General features: G+C 33.6%; 1 non-coding gene across 1 annotated transcript; it reads left to right on the forward strand.

Moving 5' to 3' along the window:
• Positions 1–8,141: 8,141 nt before the first annotated feature.
• On the forward strand, positions 8,142–8,247 carry LOC114912871 (small nucleolar RNA R71). Its single transcript, XR_003798827.1, has one exon. It is a non-coding gene; the product is annotated as a small nucleolar RNA R71 (small nucleolar RNA).
• Positions 8,248–11,647: the final 3,400 nt, after the last annotated feature.

Here is an 11,647-nt window from a genome sequence, read left to right on the forward strand (position 1 = left end):
CACAATCGCAAGGTTTCCTTCAAAGGCCAGCCGGTTACTTACCCAAAAAATAATTAAAAAAAAAGAAGAGCAGCCGGTCGTTTTCCTCTCCATATACGTGAGTACTATTAGCCTATTACAAACATTCCAACAAGAGCCTCCCCAGAGAGGGTGCAAACCTCATTTAGAAATTGGTGAAAAATACTCAGATACTTTAGATGTTAACCTTGGAGCCAAAATACAACTTTTGCTTTGAATTGTTTCTTAAAAATCATAATCTAGAGCTGCTCTCTTTTTTGGGTAAGTACATAACTTAGAAATTCTTTGGGAGGATCTTGAGCTAGATAATGCATTGTGCTTCTTGCAATAACTCCAGTGGTCATCTTCCACCAAGAGGAATTTGGATCCTACAATAATTTGCTGGTTTATGAGTTATTTTTTTGCTTGTCCCGTGCGCTCATGCACATAATTTTCCATGAAACCACTTTTATTAACAAAATTATTTTAAAAATTACAAGAGCTTTGTTGAGGTGCCCTGACCTCATGGCGAAGGGTATTATGACTTGGAGAAATCACTTTCATCCAATAGAAAAGAAAAGAGAAATCACATGCATGAGTCAATACTTCTTTTGTAGTTGCACCATTGCACCGCTCTCTACTTCTTTTTTTTTTTTTTTTTCTTTTGGTGAACTCTACTTCTTGTATAGTGTTTAACGTAAAAGGAAGTAAAATTGGAGTTGTATGTTTGTTGTTTGAAATTTTTCCATGGGAGATTTCTTTTTGAAAAATCCTCATGACAAGTACCATTTTTGTCCAATATTTTTTTTTAAAAAGACCCACCTACTTAATTATCCTATAATTTAATTAGGCCCCATTTTACCATGTTGTCGACAAGGAAATCAATAAACATAAATTGTTATTATTAAATATGAGCTTGGATCTAGGTGCCATAAATTATAATTAGGACTAAGCAACCAACCTGGCTTCTCCGGTTAGCACCCCACTCTATAGTTGATGCCTCATGTTCACATTAGGAAAATAATATTATATTTATTTGGAGAAAAAAAATAATGTGTACATCAGAATCTCCAATGCACTCATCAGCAAAATAATCATCACTTTCATCACTACTATCATATATCATTATCTTTATCATTTAGAAAATATTACGGAGATGCCCTTTTAATTTTTCATGATTTATACTTATATCTTAAATATTTCATTTGGATGGCAGTCTTTTCCCCCTTCGCCATGAGGTCAGGGCACCTCAACAAAGCTCTTGTAATTTTTAAAATAATTTTGTTAATAAAAGTGGTTTCATGGAAAATTATGTGTATGAGCGCAGTGCGACAAGCAAAAAATAACTCATAAACCAGCAAATTATTGTAGGATCCAAATTCCTCTTGGTGGAAGATGACCACTGGAGTTATTGCAAGAAGCACAATGCATTATCTAGCTCAAGATCCTCCCAAAGAATTTCTAAGTTATGTACTTACCCAAAAAAGAGAGCAGCTCTAGATTATGATTTTTAAGAAACAATTCAAAGCAAAAGTTGTATTTTGGCTCCAAGGTTAACATCTAAAGTATCTGAGTATTTTTCACCAATTTCTAAATGAGGTTTGCACCCTCTCTGGGGAGGCTCTTGTTGGAATGTTTGTAATAGGCTAATAGTACTCACGTATATGGAGAGGAAAACGACCGGCTGCTCTTCTTTTTTTTTAATTATTTTTTGGGTAAGTAACCGGCTGGCCTTTGAAGGAAACCTTGCGATTGTGCCCGTATTTACCCTTTCTTTAACAACTAATAAAATGGTAGTGGTTATGTTTATTCTGAAAATAATTTAAATTTTTTCATTACAGTTCAGTAAGTATCGAAGGTAATTTTAACTTTCTAGAGCAAATTCATAATAGGTAGCAAACTTTCGGAATAAATTTTAGCATTAATTTCCATCCTCCAGCCCACAAAAGCCAAAATTAAATCTCATGCCATCATTTACGTTATCCTACTTCCCCCATCTGCCCATCATTATCTTAATAGTCAATACTGTCCTCATTTGATGATCAAACTTTCCATTCCATTATCCATCATGCCTAGAACTTTGCGTAAAAATAATTATGGAGTCTTAAAGGCTCTTGACTTTATGGACTTTGATACTTGTGTAGACTGCATAAAGAGAAAGCAGACTAACAAGACCACTAAGGGTGCCAAAAGGAGTACTGAGCTTCTAGAGATCATATATATCTATAGATCATTTTCTATCACGTGTCTAAATGGTCAAAAATATTTTATTTTATTTATTGATGACCATTCAAGATATATGTATCTCTATGTTTTGTTTGATAAAGTAGAAGCACTTGATGCCTTTAAGACTTTCAAAATAAAAATAAAGAAATAAAAAAAAATAAAAATTATAAAATCAGACAACGGTAGAGAATATTAGGGAAAGTACATAATAAAGGGATAAATGCATGGATCATTTGCAAAGTTCTTTGAAGAAGAGAGCATTATTGCTCAATACTCAATGCCGGGTACACCATAATAAAATGATGTTGCTGAAAGAGGAACACCAGTCTTGTGGACATAGTTAGGAGTATGATAAGCAGTTCAAGTTTATCTTTATCCTTATGAAGTGGAGTCTTAAAAACCACTATATATATCTTAAATAGAGTTCTATCTAAAAGTGTTCCTAAATCACCTTTTGAAATATGGAACAGATGGAAACCAAGTTTAAGACATTTACAAACATGGGGTTTCCAGTTGAAGTGAGGTTTTGTAATCTACGCCTAAGGAAACTAGATGTAAAAATAATAAGTAGTTTCTCCATAGGCTATGCAGTTAATTCTAAAAGATTCAGATTTTATTATCCTTCATACACTTCAAGAATTATTGAAGCTAGAAATGCAAAATTTCTTGAGGATCATGAATTTATTGGAAGTTAAGTTCCTCGTAGGTAGAATTTAAGGAACTAAATAAACCATTTGTGGTATCTATAAATACACATGAGTTGGTAACTTTTCAAAATAATCCTTTGGATTTCATTGAACGGCAACCAATTCAACAACAATTGATAGTTATTGTAGGCAGTCAAAAATAAAACCTAACTCAAATTATATAGATAGGATGAGTCAGAAACAAATCCATAGGGATCAATAGGGTTATTCACTTTTAAATTAAATCGTAAAACTAAAAATATCAAAGAGTGAGAATATGATTGAAAGGAAACAAAAGTTTGAATTAAACTAAAATTGTAATTAATAAGCAAGCAAATAAGAAAGGCATCCTAAGATTTCAATTCAATTTCTTTTTAATGAAATAAAAATTAGTTCTTTCTTATATAATTATTAAAACTATGATTGATCTCTGACCATAATTTATCTCGCTGGATACAGATCGTAGTACCTTGGTTTGCTCCTATGTAGTCATAGGTTATTCTAAGTATTAAATCATAAAAATAAATAAAATATCCTACAATCAGATCCCGATCATAGCCTATCTCGCTGAGTATGAATCGTACCTTTAGATTACGACTCATCTCTACGTAGCCATAGGCTATTCAAAGATCTAAATTATAGTCTGAATAAGAAGCACAATACTTGAAGTAATGAAAAAGAGTTTTTTCATGAAAAAAAAGATCATTACAATCAAAATCTAATTACATGACAAAGAAACTAAAATATAAATATTAAAAGAACCTTATCTACTCTCCTGGAGACTCGAGTTTAGCCATGCATGGTGTCTGCAAGCATCATCTTCACGAAACGAAGACAAGGAAGAAGACTACTGGCTGCCACCCTCTTTTTCTCTCTTAAAAACCTCTTACAAAGCTCTAAAAAAAAAGAAAATAAAGAGGTCTGCGGCTCTGCTCAGTGTTGCTCACCATCTATCTCTGCTCATGGCCTCCCCTTAAATAAGGGAGATTTTCCTATGAAAACCACGTCCAAAATGCATCTAGATTGTGTTAGCATCGCGCTAAAAGTCTCCTGACCATTGGATGATGATCAAACACCCTAGATTTCATCAAATCAAATCCTTATCACAATCGGACACCATGACAGCCATTGGATCATGCCTGTCCTTCATTCTGAGCCGTCAGATCACACAGAGAAGGCTCTATTTCAATTCTCCCAGCAGGTATAGCTCCTCACCATTGGATCAGATCCTTAGATGGCTGTGGGTCATCGGATCATACCAAACAGGTGGACCACCACCGTTTGATATGGAATAGAGCTCCCTCCACCATTCGATCGTGTGTGAAAACCTCTCCCAGCTGTTTGATTGAGCACCAGACCTTCCACCCTCTTATGCACCACGATGTGAACTGCGATAAAAATTCTATGGACTGCATTTCTATTCCTGTGGATCGATCGATCGGTCCAAAGTACACCAATCAATTTTTTGGACTTAATTGGGTTGGGTTTGTGAGTCAATTTGGGTTGATTTTGAGCTCAATTTAGCTATAAATTTGGCTTAGATTTGGATCTTTATTCAAGATTTATTTTGAGTTTGATTTGCTCCCAATTTAAGTCTTTTTATCTTGCAAATCGAGCTCTTTGTATTGACGATCATCTTTCCTACAAAATACAAGAAGAAGCATCAATTCTTAAAGAATAAAAATAAATTAATTTATAAATTAAAATTTTTAGTGATATATTTAATGTACTTATCATACCCTCCAATTTGAACTTTGCTTGTCCTCGAGTAAAGAAAAGATTTAAAGCTAAGTATCATTTAACTAAGAGTTTCGAATTTCATTAAGTAAGTTTCAAAAGATTCATTGATGTCCAATAGAGCGTGAGTGAGGTACATCATTGGGGTATTAGTACTAATCAATGTGAAAGTTAAGCCAAAAATAATAAATCTTTTCAAAATTTTTTCTAAATTGCCCCTATCTTTATCTCCAAATCATTAACCTTCATATGAGCAAGTATATTATTACTTCCGCCCTTTATTTATTAAAATTTTTTATTTTTTTATCTTTTTTTTAATGTTGTAGTGCTATTAAATGTCTTAACCCCTCAAGCTTTTTGTACGATCCATGCAGCGAGTTTTTAGCCAATGACTCCCGAACCAGATAGCTTTCGGATACTAGGTATAAAATATCTCTCGAACTTACTTACTCGAATCAAACAAGCTACGAGTTAAAACTAGCTTTCCAACAAAGCTTCTTTGCCCTTCACACCTTTTGATGTGAAACTCAATGGTTGCCTAGGCAAAGAGGCCCGATTACTCAATTAAAAGTACTTAAAAACTAATTTATTTTATTTTTTATAAAATAATTTATTTTATGAAGAAACGTATAGTTACCCTACATAAGCTCATAAAAAATAAACTCTTCTTTGATGCTGATAGAAGAAATTAGAAGCACTCACAGAAAAAATATTTATGTTCAAAACTTAACTATTTATTTAATTTTTTTAATACTTGATCCCTCGATATCTTACAAACTCTCTAATCTGTATATTAATTTATTTTTTTAAAAAATATTTGATTCAATTTGATTCTTAAGCATAATCAGGTTCTTAAACTCTAAATACTAACTTATTTGAAGACCTTTTAAATTTTTTTTATAATTCTCCTCTCAACTTAATCAACATTGTCCTCAATGGAGTAGAAAAATAAAGTATGATATGTAAAAAGAGAAAAAAAGGAAGGAGTTCACTTGAGCTTAATTTGTTCTCGGCACAATTTGGATCTTGAAGATAACAGACGTAGGTTTCCCCCCAACTTGACTGATAGTCCTTCCTGGAGTAAGATTCCTAAATAAATTGAAAAGAAAAATGAAAGTAAAATGCAAAAATTTGGGTTGTCTTTTAGAAAGTGCTAAGTTTAATATTTTCAATTAGACTTTTATTAAGACTACTTTTAAAAAATTGGGTTGCCTCTCAACAAGCACTAAGTTTAAAGTTTTCAGCCAAACTATGCTGATTCTCTCACCTATCCAAGATCAAATAATGGATTAAAAAATTTCAGTAGTCTTTCATACCCAAATTTAGAAAGATGGCTTGCAACCCCATTATTGATAAATTCTATTATTTCATTATCTATTTTCGGAAGATGGTCTGTGACCTTACTCGCAATCCATTGTTTATTAAAGATTTCTTCTATTTGTTATTCTAACATGCTCCTAAATTGGGTTTCTGGATTAGGAGTTGATCCAATGCACTGATTACTGGGAGCATGTCATATGGTCCTATACATATATACTCGAGTGTGATCGAGGGTGGCTTCAATTCTAGGATTGAGGGCGATTCTAAAGAGAGGGCTATTGGAGCAAGTATTGCATGTAAACGCTCATATTTCTTTATCCATGGGAGAGTGGTGCTAAAATTGGATGGCTCTAGTAATGTGTGCACATTTTTATCATACCCATCTAAGTTAAAATCATCCACTCCAAAAGGATCTAAACGTGTATGCACTGGATTCTGAGAAATTCTTTTAAAGATAGCTTCCTTTATTATCTCTTCTATCGTGTCAACTTCAAAACAAGTAGTGATTTGTGGTCCGTGAGGAGCCTGAAATACATTCAACCTCAGCTTTCTATTTTCAAATGAGACATTCATGACTCCTATCCTATAATTAATATATGCATTGATTATAGCTAGGAAGGATCATCTTAAAATTATGGGAATTTGACTTGGATTGTCAGAATGCTCTATATCTAAAATCAGAAAGTCAATCGGGAAGTAGAACTCCTCTACCTTTACTAGAACATCTTCGATCATCCCTTGCGGTGCCTTAACAGATCTATCAGCTAATTGCAAGGTTACCAAAGTGGGTTTTAACTCATCAAATCTAAAGAGGTCATATACTAAACTAGGCAAAAGGTTCACACTAGTCCCTAGATCTAACAAAGCTTTCTTAATGTGTAGGTTTTCTATGACATAGGAGATGATAGGGGCACCTGGATCCTTAAGTTTAGGAGGGGTAGCATGTTGGAAGACTGAATTGGCCTATTCACTGAGGCAAATTTTTTTTGATATTTGTGTTTGAGATTTTCATTTTTGTGTGCATAGATCTTTCAGAAACTTAGCATAGGTTCGGACCTATTTTATTGCATTGAGAAGGGAGAGATTGATTTGAACTTGTTTAAATAGTTCTAACATTTCATCTAGTTTATCCTTCTTGTTAAATGGCATAGGGGATTCTAGTGCACTTGGGAATGGAGCTCTAGATAATTAAGATGGTGCTAATGATGTGGGTTCATCCCTTGCCCTAAGGTCCTCCTTATCCTTGGATGGTTTAGATTCAATCAACTTCTCATTAGTTTTGGTCTATAGTTGGGTTGGTTTTTATGATGGCTGTCCCAAGGTCTTCCCATTTCTTATGGTCATAACGACTTTTGCATGTTCATGAAAGATTTCTGGGGCATTGGAGCTCTCAGTCATATACTGCCCTCTTGGGTTTCCAATAGGTTGACTAGGTAGTTTACCTTTCTCCCTCCTGCTAAGAGCAGTGGCTAATTGACCTATTTGGATCTCTAGCTTTATAATTATTTGAGTGTGGGAGCGGAGGATTTGTCAGATGTCTTCCTCAAAAGAAAGACTGTAATTGGGTATAGGTTGCGAGGTATGCTAGTGCTGGCTATAGGATGGATTTCTATGTTGTAATTCCTAAAAATTGGGTATGTAAGTAGCTGGATTAACCATAGGTTGGGGTTTCCATAAAAAATTTGGTGATCTCTCCAGTCTGGATTATAGGTATTTGAGTAAGGATTGTGTCCTGATCTATAATTATTCTAAGTTTGTGCTTGATTTACTTGTTCATGTATAAACTCGCAAAATTAGGATGCAGTAGGACAATCATGAACAGTATGTGCAAGACTCGAACATATGGAATAAACATCGATCATAGGTATGGCTGGGGTACCGGTGGGTAACACTTACAGTATTCGGTCTAATTTTTGAGCTAATTCATCCACTCTACTATGGATGTCCATCGAACTACCAATTTCATAAATCCCACCATGTTTGGGTCCAGTCATGAGAGGGTGTCTCCTGGCAGCAGACATGTGGTGTTGTGAATTTTTACTCAAGATTTCAAATAGCTGTCAGACTTTATGTTCATTTTTTAGCATGAAAGTTTCACCATAGGATGCATCAACCATTTGCCCGTGCTTCTCTGATAGGCTATCATAGAAGCACTGGACTAGTTACCATTTAGGTACAGCATGGCGAGGGTATTTTCTAATCAGCTCTTTCAATCTCTCCCATGTCTCACAAAACATCTCCCCATCCAATTGGAAGAAACTAGTTATGACCTTACGGATTTGATTAGTCTTTCCTATTAAAAAGTATTTTTTAAGGAATTCCCTCTGAAGTTGATCTCAGGTTGTAATTGTTATGGTATCTAAAGAGTTCAGCCAATATTTGAATTTTTTTCTTTTAATGAAAGAAGAAATAATTTTAGCTTAAGAGCATCGTCAGAGAAATTTTGGATCTTAACTATAGAGCAAATTTCTAGAAATTCATCAAGATGTTTGTATGGGTCCTTATTAGCGAGTCCATAAAAAGATGGGAGCATTTATATAACACTAGACTTGATTTTATACTGTACTACCTCAACTGGAGGCACCTGAATTTAAAGAGAGTAGGTATATGTTGAAGGTGTAAAGTACTTCTTCAATTGTCTTGGTGGATTAGTCTCCTTGTTATGGTCCATGATTTTAGGTCTGTTGGCTCTAAGGGTTCGTTCAATTTCTGGATCTAAGGGTTGAATTTTAGATTGTAATGAATGATGTCCAAGCATAAATCCTAAATTATACCTTAGAGTAGACACAAAAAATTTAAATTTTTATAAGATTTTTTTATTTTTTTTAGATTAATAAAAAATAAAAGAAATTCTAAAGAGGAGAAAGCTAGAGAGTCCTAAATCTAAGAAATAGATGAGAGGAGTTTTATTAGAATTTAATATTTATTGGTTAGCAATCAAGTTATGCAATCAATCCTAGCTAAGGGTTACCTTAGATCTAAATAGCTCCTAACTACTAAGGTCACCTTCAAATACTTCAAGTAAAAGATGAGCCACTTAATTGACCAGGTAGATGTAAGGTTGGCAGGGGTTCCCCCATTGTTTTTCTTAGACACCAGTTAAAATTGATCAAATAAGTGAATAAAACCAATTAAATAACCATCTTCCTTTAGGATTTTATTTTTAAACTACTTTTTTAGACACCAGTCAAAATGACTAACCCTAATCCGATCCAACTCTTAGAGTTCTTTGTCCTATTGAGCTCGAGAATCCTTAGGGCTAATGTCTAATTAATTTTAGATTAAAGGTTTAGGTTCATGCAAATGTAGGATAGTAGTTTATGGGCCAAGAAAAGATGATAAAATTCCTACCTTATGTTGTTTAGGATTTTGTCCTTAAGATGTTTTACGAAAATATGCCATGCAAAAAGAAAAGATGTCCAATACAGATAAGAAGTTTTTAAGGTTTAATTAGTTTCTCTATTTTAGTTAAATATTATATGGTGTTCTTTTTTTTATATTATGTTATTAAAGCAAAAAAAATAAAAGATAGTTTTAATTAAGTTAATTAGATTTGAAGAGGTTTAAAGAATCTAACTAAATGAGAAGTAAATTATTCTAAGCTATAAAAAGTAGTAAATCATTAAACTATAGGAAGCAAGAAATTTTTTTATGCATGCAAATAAAGTAATCTTTCTAGAAAAAAAAATTTTGATTTTTTGATTTTTTTTGATTTTTTTCCTGAACTAACCGTGCCAATGATCCTCGACAATGGTGCCAAAATTTGATCGCTATCGTAGGCGGTCAAAAATAAAACCTAACTCAAACTATATAGATAAGATGAGTCAGGATCGAATCCACGGGAATCAATCAGGTTATGTTCATTTTTAATTTACATCGTAAAACTAAAAATATCAAAGAGTGAGAATATGATTGAAAGAAAATAAAAGTTTGAATTAAATTGAAATTGTAATTTATAAGCAAGCAAATAAAAAAGGCATCCCAGAATTTTGATTCAATTTTTTTTAATAAAATATAAATTAGTTCTTTATTATATAACTATTAAAACTATGATTGATCTTCGATCATAATCTATCTCGCTGGATACAGATCATAGTACCTTGATCTGCTCCTACGTAGTCATAGGTTATTCTAAGTATCAAATCATAAAAACCAATAAAATATCCTATAATCAGATATCGATCATAACCTATCTCGTTGAGCATGAATCATATTTTTAGATCACGACTCGTCTTTACATAGCCATAGGCTATTCAAAGATCTAAATTATAGTCCAAACAAGAAGCACAATACTTGAAGTAATGAAAAAAAAAATTTATTTATAAAAAAAAAGATCATTACAATCAAGATCTAATTTCATGACAAAGAAACTAACATATAAATATTAAAAGAACCTCATCTACTCTCCTAGAGACTCAGATTTTAGCCATGCATGGTGTCTGCAAGCATCATCTTCATGGGAGAAAGATAAGGAAAAAGACTGCTGGCTGCCATCCTCTTTTTTTCTCTCAAAAATCCCTTACAAAGCTCTAAAAAAGAAAATAAAATGGTCTGCAGCTCTACTCACTGTTGCTCACCATCTATCTATGCCCATGGCCTTCCCCTTAAATAGGAGAGATTTTTCTATGAAAACCACATCCAAAATGCATCTAGATCGTGTTTGCATTGCGCTAAAAGTCTTCTAGCCATTGGATGATGATCAAACATCCCATATTTCATCAAATCAACTCCTTATCACAATTGAGAACCATGCCAGCCATTGGATCATGCCTATCTTTCATTCTGAGCTGTCGGATCGCATAGAGAAGGATCTATTTCAATTCTCTCAGCCAATACCATTGGATCAGGTCCCTAGATGGCTGTGGGCCGTCGAATCGCACCAACCAAGTGGGCCACCACTGCTTGATATGGAATGGAGCTTCCTCCGCCATTCGATCACATGTGAAAATCTCTCCCAGTAGTCCGATTAAGCACCAAACCTTCCATCCTCTCATGCACTGTGATGTGGACCGCAATAAAAATTATGTTGACCGTATTTTCATTTTCGTGGATCGGTTAGTCAGTCCACGGTACACCAATTGGTCTTTTGGGCTTAATTGGGTTGGGTTTGTGAGTCAATTTGGATTGATTTTGAGCCCAATTTGGCTATAAATTTGGCTTGGATTTGGATCTTCATTCGAAATCCATTTTGAGTTCGATTTGCTGCCAATTTAAGTCCTTTTATCCTGTAAATCGAGCTCTTTTTATTGACTATCATCTTTTCTACAAAATACAAGAAGAAGCATCAATTCTTAAATAATAAAGATAAATTAATTTATAAATTAATACTTTTATTGATATATTTAATGTACTTATCAACAACCACCTTAAGAGGAGTCACCCCAGGAGAGAATTGATAATATAGAGACCACCATTCAAGATTCACATGAAATAGTGGGAGTAAGGGGATATTCAAGAATTAAAAGACCAGCAATTTTTAGTAATTATGTGGTATACCTTCAAGAGTCTTACTATGATGTTGGATCTTAAGATGATCCAAATTCATTTTTACAAGCCATGAGTGAAAAAAATTTTACACTTTGGTATGATGCTATGAAGGAAGAGATAGAATCTATGGCTAAAAATAAGATCTAGGATCTCGTTGAATTTTTAGAAGAAGCCTTAGTTATTAGATGTAAATG

Source organism: Elaeis guineensis, chromosome 1 (genome assembly GCF_000442705.2).
Source record: "Elaeis guineensis isolate ETL-2024a chromosome 1, EG11, whole genome shotgun sequence".
Classification (NCBI taxonomy): domain Eukaryota; kingdom Viridiplantae; phylum Streptophyta; class Magnoliopsida; order Arecales; family Arecaceae; genus Elaeis; species Elaeis guineensis.